This window comes from Mesocricetus auratus, unplaced genomic scaffold, assembly GCF_017639785.1.
Source record: "Mesocricetus auratus isolate SY011 unplaced genomic scaffold, BCM_Maur_2.0 Super-Scaffold_100045, whole genome shotgun sequence".
Taxonomy (NCBI): domain Eukaryota; kingdom Metazoa; phylum Chordata; class Mammalia; order Rodentia; family Cricetidae; genus Mesocricetus; species Mesocricetus auratus.
The window spans coordinates 6,106,121-6,123,707 of record NW_024429222.1 but is presented as its reverse complement, the minus strand read 5'-3'; the positions used below and the strand labels follow the sequence as shown (position 1 = coordinate 6,123,707).

Here is a 17,587-nt window from a genome sequence, read left to right as displayed (position 1 = left end):
GGCTGTCCTAGAACTCTCTCTGTGGACCAGGCTGGCCTCGAACTCAGAGATCCGCCTGCCTCTGCCTCCCTTCCTGGATGTTGTTATTAAAGGTGCATGCCACCATGCCCATGTAGAGTAAGTTTTTCTTTGCTTGTTTTGTGTTTATGATGGAATGGCGCTGGAGTGTAAGCGCAGGAGAGGGAGAGAGACAGACTATGAATGAACTCAGGGATGGAGGTACTGTGCTGTACTGTGGTGGTATGGGAAGCGGTAGTAGGGCAGGTGGATCCCAAGCAGTGACCAGCCTGGGTTATATAGCGAGTTCCTGGCAGCCTGTAAGTGTCAGATAGCATGGGGTGGTGCCAGCAATGGGGAGGCAGAGGCAGATCTCTGAGTTCTAGGCCACCCTGGTCTGTTTTACACAGCGAGTTCGAAGCCAAGCCAGCCAGTGTAACAGAGTGAGGCCCTATATACCCTACCCTACCCCCCCACCAAAAAAATTAAATGAGTAGTAAGAGAATGAGGCAAAACCGTAGGCAAGCAGGCAAGGGCGAGCTCCTGATATTATTGGTATTATTTATCACCTTTTTGCTGCCAGGTAGCAATTCTCTGTGTATTAAGGGATGAGAAAGACGAGTGGGAGGAGATGACAAGAGGTGAGATTTCAGAGCAAGGGAGAGTGTGTTGCACAAGTGTTTGCCTTCAGCAGAGAACATGCAGACATGCCTGGGTGTGGGAACACGGTATTACAGTCCTGGCTTGTATGCAGGCCACTTTGGTAGAAGTGTTCTTTCTCATACTTCAGTAAATGCTACCTCCGTGACTCCAGCCACTCACTGCCCATTTCCCAACTCAACGCTGTACTCATTCAATATGTGTTTGTGGAGGAATTTTATTATCCAGCACTACGATCTACAGTGGAACTCGAAGCAATGCTGGAGCTCAATGGTACGGTTGCCTAGCATGCACAAGACCTGAGTTTGATCCCTAGCACTGCCAAAACCAAAAATGCTAGGCCTGATGGTTTACAGATATAATTCCAGCTACTTAAGAAGCTAAGCCTAGAGGATCACGAGCTCGTGGCCAGCCTGGGCTACTTAGTAAGGGCTACGGATATAGCTTTAGAGGTGGAGGAGTACTTGCCTAAAGTAAGTAGGTCCCTAAACTCAATCCCCAGTAAAACGGAAAGGGGGAAGGACAAAGCTTGTCCTCAGGGGTCCACGGGGAAAAAGAAGGCTGCCAAGTGATGGACACAGTCATTCAACAGAGTGAGCACTCTGAAAAAGGAAGCAGAGAGGACCCAAGGGAAGCCACTCTAAGAGGCAGGAATGGAGGAGCTGGGACTGGATCCTAGAGAAAGTCATCTCAGGTGACATCTGAAGGGTGGATTGGGATAGGACAGGTAAACGGGAAGGAGAGCTGGTCAGGAAAGGAGACAGCACTGACAAAGGCCTGGAGGTTGGGTCCCCCAGTGCTACAGCAAAATCTATTGCTGTAGGTAAGGCAAGCTCGGCCTGGGAGTCCCGAGGCCAAGTATGCAGCCAGCACGGTAGTGAATATCAGCCATGGCTGAGAACATTACCTAAGAGCATTTAAAAAATAAAACTCTCCCTAATCAGGCATAGTGGCATGCGACCATAATCACAACTGTTATGCCAGCACTCAGAAGGCAAGAGTAGGATTGTGAGGTCTGCCCCAAAGAAAGACACATGCACACTGGCACACTAACACAAACACACTATAGGGACACAGTGTGAAAAACCTCTAATCCTAGCATTTGCGAAGCAGGAGTTCAAGGTCATTCTTGGCTACTTAGTAAGGGTCAAGACCAGCAGAGAATGCAGGAAACCTTGATGCAACTAAACAAAAGATCAAAAGCAAAGAGTCTGAGACAAACTGCCTATTAAATTCTCATTTACAAAGGACATTCATGTGTTTCATTCTGCCACTGCACCCCACTAGCACACACAGATGAGGCTGGCCTCGAACTCCTGCTCCTCCTGTGTTCACTTCCTTAGGATTATATCTAAATATGTCTTGAGCCACAGGCCAAACCTAAGTCATATTATTACTGAGATGGGCCCAGGCTGGCCTCCAGCTGTCGCAGTAGCAGAAGATGACCTTGAATGTCTAATCCTCTTGGTTTATTAACCAAATGGCTAGGATAATAGGCATCCATCACCATGCCCGATTTTGCATATATATTTTTATAGAGGAAACAGAGGTACAAAGAAGAAAAGTATCCAGGATTATTAGCTCTCTCAGTCACTGACACAGCTACTACCTGCCTGGGCAGGCTTGAGCTAGGTGCTGTGGTTCCACCAGCGAGGAAAACCAACATTTCCTATTCAAGGGAGTCAGCCTTCAACCAATTGAAATTCTGATTCCTATTCCCAGCACCTAGAACCTCAGGTTGGCGTTGTCATTTCCAGGGGTTGGGTGGGCGCCTTCTTGCTCTACCTCCCCCACAGCACACCATCCAGAGAGCAGAGTAATTGTTATGCAAATGTGCCGTCAAGCCGAGGTGCGGAACCAGACCTCGCATACTTCTCAACAGAGATTCTGCTCGTATCAAGTTCGCTCCCACCTGGATGCCATTCAAGGCCACTGGGAGCTTTTTTCAATCCATCTTCAACCCTGTGAATTTTTTTTTTACGATACCGCCTTTGGCTAGCTGCCCCACCCCCACCCCCACCCCCACCAAGTACCAATGCATAGAAGTAGAAATGAGACAAAGGTTGTTTCCAACCCAAAGGAGGAAGGGGGAGGGGAATAAACTAAAGGACCCTGAACCCACTTTACCTTCCACACAACCTTGCTGTGAGCCAGCCCTGGCCAAGATCAGGGATGCCTGGCAAACCCCACCCTGACAGATATCCCGGAAAGCTGTCTGGGAGTGGCTGGTGCTTGTCCCCAGAGCCTGGGCAATGTTATTTCCTGGGCAACTACAAGTCACACAGGATGAAGCTATGACTGAATGTCTGGGGCAGGGTGGGAGGCCTTGCCAGGAGGTGGGGGGTGGAGCAGGAGCAAGGGAGGAGGGGCGGAGCCCTGGCTGGTTTTGCACAGACAAAATCTCTTCATTTTTCCAGACTGGAAAAAGCTGTTTGGGCTGTACACATTTTCAGAGAGTCACGGTATTTACTATGCTTCCTGAATCCACAGATTTCTTTGTCATTCACTCAAACCCAGCTTGTATTTTTCATGAGGAGAGCTGAACAGACCGTGGGGGCTCTTCCCCCATGTTGTGTTCAAAAAACACATCACGAGTCACTTAAAAAGGCCCCGCTCGCCTGGACAGCAGGGCTGGGTGGGGTGGCGTGCTGTAGAGACAAAGACCCAGGTTTAAACAAACATTGTCTCTCCCTCGGAGGTGCACATACTCTATTTTCCCATCACACACACACACACACACACACACACACTTTTTTTTCCTTTTTAAGAGAAAAGAATATTATACCAATAACCAACTCTAGTGCTTTACACTTGTCTCTTTCTTATCTACATTGTTAAGGGCATAGGTAGGGTCAGACATAATGAGTGTTGATTTCTTAAAATGCTTTCTTGCCAGAATGTGCTCCCCCAAATGTTTCTACCCACAGAATCCTAATAGTAAACGTGTGTATGTGCATTTCCCATGCCAACCAATTCTCCAACACTAGCTGGTGCTTTCGGTGTGTTTCAGTTCTAATACTGACTACCTGGAGTTGGCGTTAGAGACCACAGGTTAAAGGCACAGTTCCAAAGACCACCTATACTTCAGGAACTTCTTTCGCACAATGGACCTTGCAGTCCCCAGAGAACTGTGTCCCAGGCCAAGTCCACAGCAAGATACTGTCTCAAGAAAACAAAGCGGGGCTAGAGAATTGGCTCAGCAGTTGAGAACACTTGCTAGTCCTGCAGAGGACCAGAGTTCGAGTCCTAGCACCCATAGGATGGCTTGCAGCCATCTATAACTCCAGTCCAATACATGCAGGCAAAGCATTCATACACATAAATAATAAATCTAAAAATTTTTTGAAGAAAATGAAGAGAAATAGATGCACTCCGAGTACCCCTCAAAAAATGATACCAAGTTATACATAGTACCTCTAACATGGAGCAGGGCATGGTATGGTTCTGTAATCCTAGTACTTGGGAAGCAGAGATAGGATCAATGCAAGAGTATGTAGCAATCCTGTCTTTAAATAAATAAATAATGTCAGGTGAGGTGGTGCATGACTTTAATCACAGCACTCCTGAGGCAGTCAGGTCAGTCTCTGTGAGTCCAAAGCCAACCTGGTCTACAAAGTGAGTTCCAGCACAGTTAGGACTACATAGAGAAACCCTGTGATGAACTAGCCCACCTCCATCTTAGGCGTGAAAGCCATTTTATAGTGAAGACAAAGTAGGCTCATTGCTGTTTATGACTGGACTGTGCCCCACCTGTAACCTTAACTACAAATGGCTCCCTACTGCCTATTTCAGGAAACCACAACCATGTCTTTGTTTCAGAAAGTTGTTATGACCATCTTCCAACCCTACCTTTGTTTTAAAAGGTTACTATAACTGCCTATTGTTACTACTACCTTCTTATGACTACCTTGTTATGTTCATGCTACTGTAAGACCACCTATTTCCCTGCCAAACCCTCCATCTGGAGACCCCCATCCATAAAATCTTTACCTTCCCCATATCCAGTGCTGACATCTTGAGCCCCATTTAGGCGGAGACCCCCATGAACACAATAAAAAAAAACTTGCTTTAATTAATTTGGCCATGATTATTTGGGTCAGTTAAAACCTTTCTTGGAAAAAAAAGAACTCCCCCCCCCAAAAAAACCCAAACAGACAAATCAAAATCAAGGAGTTCCCAGAAACCCTTCAAGGTGGCCATTTGACTAACAGACTCCTGGAACACAGGGAAACACTTTACTTGCATTTGCCAATTTGTAATAAATGATACAAGTCAGACAGCCAAATGAGAGACATGCACCAGGCAAATGGACATCGAACAGTGCCTTGCCTTTCTGTGGGTCAGCCAACTGCCCGGTGCCCTGCTCAATTCAACCCCATGTTCTCTACCTCTCCTCCTTCCAGATGATCTACAGAGCAGAGAAAGGTGGCCAAGTGCTCCAGAAAGTTCCAAGGCTCTAACAGTTCAGTGACCAGCCTGACAAGGGGCCTAACTTTAAGGACATTAGCATACTGACAGGTGTGATTGAAGGGGGCTTTCATTAACATAACAACTACAGTCATTCAGGAAATTTGAAGGCTTTAAGTACTTTAGCGTTAGGAACCAAAGCAAAGCCCATCTACTAATTGCACTCCTGGATGCCACGAGAGGAAGTATTTTATGCAGATACATGAATTCAAGTCTGATGGCGGTAGCACACACTTTTAATCCCAGCACTTCAGAGGCAGAGGCAGAGGCAGAGGCAGGAGGATCTCTATGAGTTTGAAGCCAGCGTGATATACAGATCATGTTTCAGGACTGACAAGGCTGCACAAAGAAACCCAGTCTTAAAAAGCCAAAAGCAACAACAACGAAACCAATCACATGAATTAAACACACAAGATACTATGTGCCCTAAGGGTGGAGGTTAACACAGTTCACAATCAACTTTTTTTTTCTCCAGGACTAGAGAGTGAACACATGTTAGGTAGGTACTCCCAACTCTGCATTGTGCTTTTTTTTTTTCACTAAAAAATAAGTTGGGTGTATTTATTTAATTTTCTGTGTGTGTTGCTTGTATGTATGTATGCATGCATGTATGCATATATGCATGTGTGTATATCACAAGCATATACAGCACCTGCATGGGTCAGAAGAGGGTGTCTTGTCTCCTGAAACTAGAGATAATGAATGATGGTTGCGAATGACCATGTGGGTGCTGGAAACTGAACCTGCATCCTCCTCAAGAGCAACAAGTGCTCCTAGCCACTGTCCATCCCCCACTTTCTTGCTTGTTTGTTTTTCATTAAATATAAAAGCATTTAGAGCCGGGCATGGTGGTGCACACACCTTTAACCCTGGCACTTGGCAGGCGGGGCAGTGAGTGACTTCAAGGCAAATCTGGTCTACAGAGTGAGTTTCAGGCTTGTATAGACCCTGTCTCAAAAAAAACCCGACAAACCAACAATATTTAGTGTGTGCACATGTCTGCACTTGTGCATGATGCCTACGCATGTGCACAGGGGTGCACGTCACGCGGTGCACCCATGAATGCAAGAAGACAGCTTTTAGGCCTGAACTTTACACTTTTAACAGGCAACAGAATGAAAGTCCGATGGCATGCATAGCCAATAGAACTGTGTTAACCAGATGGCTCAGTGAGTAAAGGCACTTGCTGCTAAGCTTCATGACCTGAGTTTGACCCACACAGTAGAAGAAAAGAGCCAACCCCTGTAATTTGTCCTCTCACTTCCAATGTGCACCGGGCACTTGAGTGCATGCATGGGGACAAATGCAATAAAAAAGCTTTAGACACCAAGCTTGTGCCCAGGGAAAGCTTTCCCAGATCCGTCACGCCACACACCACGGTTCTGTGAGCTTAAGGCAAGTGGGGAGAGCTATCTAATGCCAGGAGTGAACATCTAACTAATCTTGCTCAAACAACTGAAGAATCATGCTTTACTTGAGGGCCTCATTTCCAGAGATGTTACAATGATATAGCCAGGCAACCTCTGGCCTCTCCAGACAAGATGGTGAGTAAACAGACACCCCAGGGCTACAAGTTAGCACCATCAGAGCACTTCAACAAAAGCCCTCACACTCCTCTGGGTTGGCAAAGTACAAAGTCACCCTTCAAACTGATTTAAACCCTGAAAGAACTCAGGAGGTAGTGGCAGACAGATAGATCTCTGTGAGCTCAAGGCCAGCCAGATCTACACAGTGAATTTCAGGTCAGCCAGAGCTACATAGTGAGAGCCTGTATTAAAACAAAACAACCAACCAACAAAAAGAGCCAGGTGGTGGTGCACACATTTAATCCCAGCAGAGACAGAGGTAAGCAGATCACTGTGAGTTCAAGGCCAGCTCTGTGCTACAGAGCAAGTTCCAGGATAGGCTCCAAAGATACACAGAGAAACCATGTCTTAAAAAAAAAAAAAAGAAGAAAAAAAAAAAAAGAAAGAAAAGAAAAAAGAAAGGTGCTTGGGATCAAACGTAGGGTTCTGTGCATGTTACTTAAGCAAACAAGCGTTCTATCACCTGTGCTACTCCAGTCCAGAAATTACAGAGGCATTAATATAGAAGTGTTCACGGCTGCCTTATTTGCAAGTTAAAAGGTAGAGCTAGGAGGACTATGACTTTGGGTCCAGACTGGGCTACAAAATAAGCCTCTGACTCAAAACACAAAAAAGAAACAAAATCGAAGTCGAAAGAGGCAGCGGTGGCACACACCTTTAATCCCAGCAGGGGGGGCCTCTGAGTTTGAGACCAGCCTCGTCTATGTCTACGTAGTGCGTTCAAGGCCAGGGCTATGTATAGCCTCTGTCTCAAAACAACAACAAAAGAAGTAAAAAGCCAGCCATGGTGGCTCATGACTGTAATCAATCATCTTGGTACTCTGGAAACCAGGTAGGAGGAATGCCAATAAATCTGAGGCCGGCCAGCCTAGTCCACAGGGCGGGCCAGCCAAAGGGAAAAAAAAAAACAGACAGAAAAGAAAGAGAGCCAGCAGGAGCGTGAACAGGAGACATGTCATCCCTTTCCTTTCTGAAGTAGAAAGGCAGGGATGGGAAATGTGCTTCGGTTGCCATGGAAATGGGAATGGGAGTTGGCTGGGGATTGCAGGAGCTGCAGCTGGGGTGGAAGAAGCAGCCTGGGAGCTGGCCCTGTGGCAGAGGGGGCTTCCAGCTCGGGATAAGAGACAGGCTTACCTGGAAGGACGAGGTAGGAAAGGAGACAGACACTGTCTCAGACTCAGGAGCCCATGAATTCTGCAGTCACTGGGAGCGGCACAGAACAGGCTGTGTGTGTGTGGCTGTGCTACAGAAGTATCCCACAGGCCTGGAAAACAAGAAGCAAAATAAACCCAGGGCTTGGAAAAGAACTCGAAGTGTGTCTGTTGTCACGAAGCTCCAGACCGGAGAGTGACAAGAGGATACCTCCCAGGCACGGGGGCTGGAGGCACTCTGTCCCTCAATTCTGTCCCCAGCACAGTCTTCAAACAGAGCTGTGGGAGAAGGGACCTGGTCTGCTCCTTCCTCTGTTCTCTGTTGTTCCTGTGGCGGTTGGAAGGGTTCTTTGATGCTGGGCTTCCAGAGGACTCACAGCTCTGACTGCTCTCAATGGCATGTCCTGGGGAGATAGGTGTCTTAGGTCTACAGCAATAATGGGCCTCTGAAATCCCTTTGCTGGGTCTGTGTGAGGCAATGGTATGCTACCCATTCCTATTCCAAAAAGACAAACTCCCCGGATGTTTCTTGAAATCAGAGCTGGGTGGGCGGCCAAAATGACTGCAGAATATAAAGGGACTCAAGTTTGGGATTTTTATCTTTTTCTGATAGGAAGGGGGGCAATTGCAATGGCTCAGCACATAAAGGCACTTGCTGCCAAGCCTGAGGACTGGAGTTCAATCCCCAGACCCATGTGATAGAAGGAGAGAACAGACTCCTGCAGACTGACCTCTGGTCTCCACACCCCTCCCCCAAGAGCACCCCTGCCACACACACACACACACACACACACACACACACACACACACACACACACAATAAATCAATGTTTTCAAAAAGAGAAGGAGTAGCTGGGTGGCTGGAGGTGTGATTAAGTGGAAGGATACTTGCCTAGCTTTCCTAAGACAGGCGGGTGGAGAGTGAATATGAATGGGAATTGAACTATGCAGGCAGGCTGGTCCTGAACTCATGGTTCAAAAAGCCCTAGTCACCTAAGTAGCTGAGCACTACATATTGAATCCACTTAACCTTGTCTGTCTGTCTTTCCTTCCTTCTCTTCCTTCCTCATCCTTCTCTTTTCCTCCTCTTCTTTTTGTCTTCGACTCTCTGGGGGTCTCTGGGTCTAGAAGGAAGTGTTGAGCCCCTTGGTGGCAAAACACAGCTTGTGCTGGAGCCACCAGGCAAGGTGGGGCAGCAGGAACTTGATCGTGGAGTGTGAAGCTGCTTGATGGCCAGCGGGTAGCACTGGCCCTCTCCAGTCTCCCCGCCTTCTTGCTGTACACTGTCTCCTTTGATGACTTCCTCATCTTCAGCGGAGACACGGAACACCAGAAGGGGGACTTGGCCATCACATGGTTGGGTGTGGAGATGCACATTTGGTACAGTGGTGGCACTTGGGAGTGGACAAGCAGCCTTCATGGAGCTCCTTCTGTGTTCACCGCCACCCACAAAAGGAAGAGACCCAGTTTTCCAAGGTCACCTGATATCCTCCCTCCTCTTAGTCTGTGTGTGCAAACAAGACACATATACCTGCATACTCAGATGCGGGTATATCACACACATATGTGATAGAAAGAAATGGAAAGAACCCCATGTCCCAGACATTGAAGACTCAATACTGAGATACTAATAGAACTCAAAGTAACCTACAGACTGAGTCTCATAAAGATACCAGGCATAATGCTTTGCTTTGCAGTTCTAAGGATCCAAACCTTGTACCTGCTAGGCAAAAGTTGACCTACACAGCCATGCCTTTTAATTTTCACTTTGAGACAGAATCTTGCTTCCATGCTGGCCTCAAACCCCAATCTTCCAGGCTTAGTCTCCTTAGAACTGAACTGGGATAAGTGTATACCAGCCCCAGTAGTGTTTGGCAAAAACAGAGATATTTGTGCGAAAATTCATAACGAATCTCAGAGGACTAAGTGGCTGAAATAATCAAGAAAAGGTTGTAAGGCTTATGCATATCGTGGCTTCAAACTGAATGCACAGTACTCAAGACAATAGGGTAGCAGTGTAGAGAAGGATGTCTAGGCCAGTAGAGCAGAAGAGCAACCCTAGAAACCAACCCTTGCAGGGTTGGTCAAATGATTTCAGCATGGCCCTAGAACTCCTAAGAAAGGATGGTCTCTTCCACAAGTGATTTGGGAAACGGGACATCCCACATAACAAAGACTGACTCTGGGCCCTGATTGACAATCACACACAGAAAGAAGTTAATATATGCCAAAGGTCTGAATCTTAGAGTGGAAACTAAAACCCTCAGAGGAGATGAGGATAGGCTTTATAGCATGACCCTGGTGATGGTTTCTTAGACACAACACTGCAAGAACAGACAGCAAAAGAACAGAAGAGATGAACTGAAGCTTCATCAAAACTTAAAACTTCTAAACCAAGAGTGAGGATGCACACCTTTAATCCCAGCACTTGAGAAGCAGAGACAGGAGGATCTCTGAGTTCAAGGCCAGTCTGGACTATAGAGCAAGTTCCAGGACAGTCAGAGCTCTAACACAGATGAACCCTGTTAGTATTCAGGCTCTGTCCTGGCCTGACCTTGGGGTTCTGACAGGCTACATATTCAGCTGCAACCACTAAGAGCATCACCTGTGCCCATTTACTGGGTTCCCTTTAAAAAGGGCCCTGCCCACCTCCCATCATCCTCTCTGCTTCTCTGCCTCTCTCTCCTCTCCGTCCCTGTCTCTTTCTATCCATGTGTCTCTGTCTCTCTTTCTTCTGCTGCTCCTGTTTCCAGAGGCCGGTCTCCCCCCTCCCCTCACCACTTTAACCATTCACTTTCCCAATAAGAAAATCTCTCAACCCAAGCTCTTGACAGGCGCTGTTTTGAATTACAACAAACCCTGTCTCTAATTAATTAATTAATATTAAAACTTCTGAGCCAGTTGTGGTGGCATACACTTGTAAAAGTCTCAACACCTGGAAAGCTGAGGGAGGAAGACTGCTGAACATCTGAGGCTAGCCTAGGCTACACAGGGTGTTCCAGGCAGGCCATCAATGGCTACAGAGTAAGACAGTCTCAAAATAATAATAAAAAAAAAGTAATCAAGCACCACGAATAACAAACTTGTCTATTTCAAATAACATGAAGAACTGAAAAGGCAACTGTAAGATGGGGGTTCATCTAACTGACAAGGAACTGATAATCCAGAATTATGATAGAATTACAAAAAACAACAAAACACCCAGCTCAATGGAAACGTGGGCAAATGAAGCTACGGAGAGGGCTCGCTTGGTTAAATGCTTGCTCTGTACACATGAGGGCTTGACCTGTGTTTAGATCCCTAGGACCCATGTAAAAAGCTGGCTGGCATTTACCCAACCATATCCAGCTCTGAGGAGGTGGAGATAGGAGAATTCTTGGGGCTCACTGGCCAGCCAGTCAAGCCAATTGCTGAGCTCCAGAGCCAGAGAGAGACATTGTCTCAAAAAACAAGGTGAAAGGGTTGTAAAGATTGCTCAACAGTTAAGAATGCTGAGTGTTGCTTTTGCAGAGGACCCAGTTTTAATTCCCAGCACCCACATCATGGCTCACAATCATCTGTAACTGGAGAATCTGACCCCCTTTTCACCTCTGTGGGAACCAGGCATGCATGTGGTATACATATATGTGCATGCAAAATATTCAAACACATAAAATAAATAAATAAAGACATAAAAAAGAAAAAAGTTGAAGATTGGACAAAACACTGAAGTCAGACTCTATCCTTCATATGCATGCATCCATCACAGACAGACAGACAGACACACACAGATATATGCACATACCACACACACACATACCCACATATCACAAACACACACACACAGAGATATATCCACATACCACAGACACACACACATACCCACATAACACACATACACACACACAGAGATATATCCACATACCACATATCACACACACAGATACCCACATATCACACACACACATACAGATATATCTACATACCACAGACACACACACACATACCCACATATCACACACACACACAGATATATCCACATACCACAGACACACACACATACCCACATATCACACACACACAGATATATCCACATACCACAGATACACACACACAGATACCCACATACCACAGACACACACACACCCCATATACACATGTGCATACACACACATGCACACACAACACACACATACGTGCACACACACAGCATAAAACAGGAGCAACAGACTTGAACAGCTATGTCTTCAAAGAAGTCATTCAAATGGGAAATAAGTAGACGGGCCCAGTGACCACCTCAATAGAACTAAAAAGGTAGATTCTGTGCCTTGTATATTTTACCACCAGAAAATTTACAGCCTCATGGAGACATAATGCAAGTGATGTGGGGGTCTTTGTCCGGTCAAAGCTCACCACAGGTGCCAAGCCACCAGCTTGCACCAGGAGGTCAGCGAGAGCATGCAGGAGAGAGACAAGAGAGGAGTCTTGCTCAGAGGGAGGCCAGTGGCCCTGGCTATCACAGAGTCTGAGGTGGTAAGTGCTGCAAGGCAGGAGAGTGTCTGTGGCTCTGGCTGTTCCAAGGAAGAAAGGGGCCTTGCTGCTTGGCTCTGGAGTAGTGTCACCAGCACAAGTGGTTGCTCTTAGGGGATGAGAATGAATAAAAGGTGCGAATTGGCGGTGGCCACACCACGGAGAAGGCAATTTGTCTGTCAGAGTGTGATGTGATGGGAGGCAGGAGGTAGGTGAGAGTGTTGGGTGGGAAGGAAGAGGAGGTGACCAGAGAGGTGGTGACTCACTGCCACGAGGCTTGTTACCTTAGAAGGAAATCTAGAAGGACTCTGCAGGCCAGACTAACACTAGTAACAAGTGATGCTTACATGGACCATGGTATGTTCACGGTATCCAAGAGGCTTCCGTGTCAGGTGGAAATATTGGTTCTGTTCCTTAACTGAGAAAAACCAAGGCTCAAGAGGTTAACCAACTTGCTCAGGAGCGCTGTCTGGCAGCAAGAAGTGGATGTGGGGTATACACCAGTGATGTGGAACACACTGTAAAGATTTGTCACTTGAATTGTGGGTACCCAAGCAGGAAGTATAGGCAGGAAGGCCAAACCAAGGATGCTGGGGTGAAGAAGGGTGGAGTTGAGAGAGATGCCAGCCAGACACTGAGGAAGCCGGACATGTATAGAAAAAATGAGATAACAAGCCATGAGCCAGGTGGCAAAGCACAGATAAGAAATGTAGGTTAATTTAAATGTAAGAGTTAGTAACAAGCCAGAGCTATCAGCCAAGCATTTATGAATAATATTATGCCTCTGTGTCAGTTATTTGGTAACCGGTGGGCAAGACATAAATGACCACCAACAACCCAGCCTTACAGGGGTCTTGAGCATCAATACATTTTAAAGAAATCGTTTGAAGGGCATCGATGGGGGTTGGAGAGAATAGTGGTAGTGGTACGGGTAGTAGCAGTGTAGTTAATGCTAGAGAGAACACTTGCCTAGCATGCACGAGACCTGGGATCGGTCCCCAGAACCACAACAAACAAGTCGGTATTTGGACTTGGAGTTAGCTAGGATGCTTGTTGAAGCTCAGCACTATCACCACTACTACAAAAATATACTGTATAGGATATCATTGCTGGATAACCATAAGAATGTACCATAGTAATGTAAGACATTGAAATGGGGAACTTTGGGGTTATATGATAACTCTGGACTATTGTACCAATTCTGTACATTTAAACCACCTAAAAAGACCACATGCATTCTGGGTCAGAGAGATGGCTCAGTGAGTAAAGGAGCTTGCTGCCACGCCTGATGAGCTGAGCGTATCTGGGGTTCACACAGTGGAAGGAAGGAGAGAATCAATCAACCCCACAAAGGTCTCTTCTCGGGACTGGAGTGATGGCTCAGTGGTTAAGAGATCTCAGTGCTCCTGCAGGGGACCTGGTTTGTTTCCCAGCACCCACATGGTAGCTTACAACCAGTTTCAAGGAATCAGATGCCCTCTTCTGGCCTCTGGGGGTTCTTGAAGGGGTGTAGTGTACAAAACTCATGTAGACACACACAATCAACGAATCGATCTTTAAAGAGGCAATAAAGCCAGGCATGGTGGTGCATGAGATTTTAATTCCAGCACTCAGGAAGCAGAGGCAGGTTCTGTGATTTTGAGGCCAGCCTGGTCCATACAGTGAGAGGTGTGTGTGTGTGTGTGTGTGTGTGTGTGTGTGTGTGTGTGACGTGCACATGCAGCATGTGTTCTATTAAAAACAAGCAAATTTTGGGTTGGAGAGATGGTTCAGTGGTTAAGAGCGCTTGCTGCTCTCCCAGGGGACCAGAGTTTGGCTCCCTGCTTGCACCTACACCAGGAAGCTCACAACCGTCTATAACTCCAGCTTCAGGGGAGCTTCTGACTCTTCTGGTCCCACGTCTACACTCACATACACATACCCACTGGCAGACACAGACACACCTACACATAATTAAAAATGAAAATTAACCTTTGAGACAAATAGACAAAAAGCCCATTCAGAAGCTGCTCCTGTCCTGGAACAGTGGAGCTTGGCTGAAGCGGTTCCCTGTCTTGCCCGCTGCCTGGCAGGGGACAACAGTCACAGCGGGAAGAGTGTGTGTTCTCCTTTACCAGGCTCCCCGGGGTCAGGAACAGTACCTCTTCCATTGGACTTGCAGCCTTCCCAGGGTGAGAACCCAGCTTCGCTTGTTAGACTGGCCTGCCCACTAGACCAAGGGGTCACTTTTCTTCTCAGAGGGCTCAAGGAGGCTTGGAAGCCCCCAGAGCGCCACCTGCTCAGATTCTTCACATGCTTTTCTCTTCCATTTGGGTCAGTTAGAGGGTCTCTATGTGAGCAAAAGGGAGAACTGTGGCAGCATGTGCTTTCTGTGCAGTTCTAGGGATGGAAGCCGGGGCCTCAAGCACGCTGGGGATGCAGCCCTGAACAGACCCTACGGTTGGCTGAGGGTCTTCTTGCTTCAAAATAATAGGAATTTGAATTCCCTTGTTATTTATGTCTGCCTGGATTTTTATTTTGATACAGGCTCTTGCCCCATACCTGGACAGATTGGCCTTGAACTCAGGGTCTTCAAGCCTCAGCACCTCAAGGACTGGGAATATATGAGAAGGCCACCGTGGCAAAAACAATATTCAAAAGCAGCAAATGCAGGACGTGTGAGGCCTAGGGTTCAATCCTTAGCACACACACACACACACACACACACACACACACACACACACACACACACGCGCGCGCGCACGCACACAAATGCAGATTCTAGTGCTCTCCAGTAGCCCCTTGTATGTTGTTCCTAGGTCATAGATGAAAGACAGCAGTCATTAAGAGTTTAACACTGGGCTGGGCGTTGGTGGCGCACGCCTTTAATCCCAGCACTCGGGAGGCAGAGGCAGGCGGATCTCTGTGAGTTCGAGACCAGCCTGGACTACCAAGCGAGTTCCAGGACAGCCTCCAAAGCCATAGAGAAACCCTGTCTCGAAAAAACCAAAAAAAAAAAAAAAAAAAAAAAGAGTTTAACACTGCTACAAATCTGAAGATTTGATTTGAGCCCCAGAACCAGAACCAAAAGGTGGCTCACATCTGTAATCCCAGTCCTGCCTGGAGGAGGAGATAGGAAACAGCCTAGAGTGCACATAAACACAACAGAAACAAGAGAGAGACCCTGTATCAAGGTAGACGAGAAGAACCAACTCTGCGAAGTAGTCTCCCGTGTCCACAACACACATAATGTGGCCTGCACATGTCTGTATACATATGCACATGCTCACAAATAAACTGAAAATAAAACAACAAAACCTCCCTAAAACCCCTACAATGCTGCCATCTCAATAGCAGAACAAAGCATACATCATAATAAACTTCCTCCTCCTCCTTCTCCTCTTCTTGTTTTTAGACAGGATGACCCTGAACTGACGATCTTCCTACCTTCACCTCCCAAGAGCTGGAATCCCAGACATGGTTCTATGCAGTGCTGGGGATGGAACTCAGGGCTTTGTGCATGCTAGGCAGGCACTGTAACAATTGAGCTACATCCTCAGCTAGCAAAGCACTTCCTGACTGCAAAAAGTTGCTGCTGGGAGTTATACATTTGGTTAAAATGTGTAATTTTCCAGTGGAAGCCACACATACAACATCCACGGTTAACTGATCTGCCAAAGTCCTTAAGGACGGGACAGGATGTGTCTCGGGACAAAGCCGGCCAAGCAAGCCTGGAAATCAAATCAAGACTTAACAATGAGAAAAGAGAAAGCAAGCAGGCAGGCTGCATTAATGAAAGCTGTGGAAATAATAGGCAGACTGAAATAATACGGTAGATGCTCAAAAGCAAGCCAAGGGACGCCTCTGAGAGCCTGTGTTGTCTCACATTGTCCAGGCTAATAGCAGCTCTGGAAACTTCGTTAAGCAACACAGGCAACTCTGAGGTCTGGCCAGGGCTTCCAGGAAGTCTCTCTTTCTCCTTACCATGCCTCCTTACTCCCCCCCCGTGTTGAATGTAAATGCTCATATGAATGTACACATATGTACATGAATTCATGTCTATTTATTATTATCATCATCATCATGGGGGGTGTGCCATGACACCATGTGGAGGTTAGAGGACACCCTTGTGGAGTCAGTTCTCTCCTTCCATGTTTTATGTGGGTTCCAGAGATTGAATCTAGATCATCAGGCTTGGATTGGCCAGGTGCCTTTACCTGCTAGCCACTTAACAGTCCCTCCCCCCCTTTATTTATTGAGCCATCCTCTCCAATGAATTTGGAGCTTGAAGCAAGCTGCAGAGATCTGCCCATTTCCATATACTCCCAGGGCTTGAGTTACACACACACACACACACACACACACACACACCCCCCACAGGAATGTCTGACTTTTTAGGTGGGTGTGGGTATCCGAACTCTGGTCTCAATCCTTGCTCTGCAGACTTTACTCACTGAGTCACCCACCTCCTAGCCCCTTCAGGATACTCTTTTGTTAAGGATCTTCAGGCTGGAGTAACAGGAAGGAAACAGGTCAGTAATTGACCAATCAGCCACAGGCCCAGGGATGGTGAATAACAGCAGGGGAGCTGCAGTTTTGGGCTCCTCTAAGGGGACACAAACATCTTAGGCTATCCTGGCTATGAAATCATTTGTCTTGCTCACCTTGGTTTGATTCCATGAATGCCAGTCTTCTAACTAGAATGAGCCCTTCCATCCGGCCTTCCCCACAGGGGAAGGAATGTGCTGACAAGGTTCACAGAAGGGGGTCAGGCTGTTTTGCAGTTCCCTCTCCCATTGTGATTCAATGTTCCTGGTCTGGCTTCTTCACCAGCCTCTGGTGAGTTTGGTTGGTCTCTCCCTTTCTGTCTGATTATCTCTGAGTACACAGGAGAATCTCCGCTCCTGATGACGTGCAAAGGTTCTGGACCACTAACCTCTAGCCTGTGTGACATGGACCAGGAGTGATTTCTCCCTCATAGGAAAGCATGGCTCCCCATCCTTTTTAATGACGAGCAGTGTGTTGGGGACTGAAACCAGGGTCAAGCACAGGCAGGCATTCTACCTGGGAGATTCTCCCCGGCCTTGCCTCCCTTTTGACTTGACTAAGCAACTAGCCTTCAGTACATCTGTGACCCAGCCATAGTACTCCTCCCTGGTCCAGGATGAATTTGGGGACAGCTGAGAGAAAGAACAAATCAATAACAAACCAACACTGTAAACTTAAAAGAAAAGTAAT

The 17,587-nt window shown here is 47.0% G+C and overlaps 1 protein-coding gene across 3 annotated transcripts in view; it reads right to left on the bottom strand.

Moving 5' to 3' along the window:
* The window catches only part of Chd9 (chromodomain helicase DNA binding protein 9), a 212,040-nt gene that overhangs the window by 185,118 nt on the left and 9,335 nt on the right, over positions 1–17,587 (bottom strand). For all 3 annotated transcript variants that reach the window (XM_021232466.2, XM_021232461.2, XM_021232467.2), the window contains exon 2: positions 7,845–7,974. The gene's annotated coding sequence lies outside the window, so the exon portion shown is untranslated. The remainder of the gene's footprint in view (positions 1–7,844; positions 7,975–17,587) is intronic.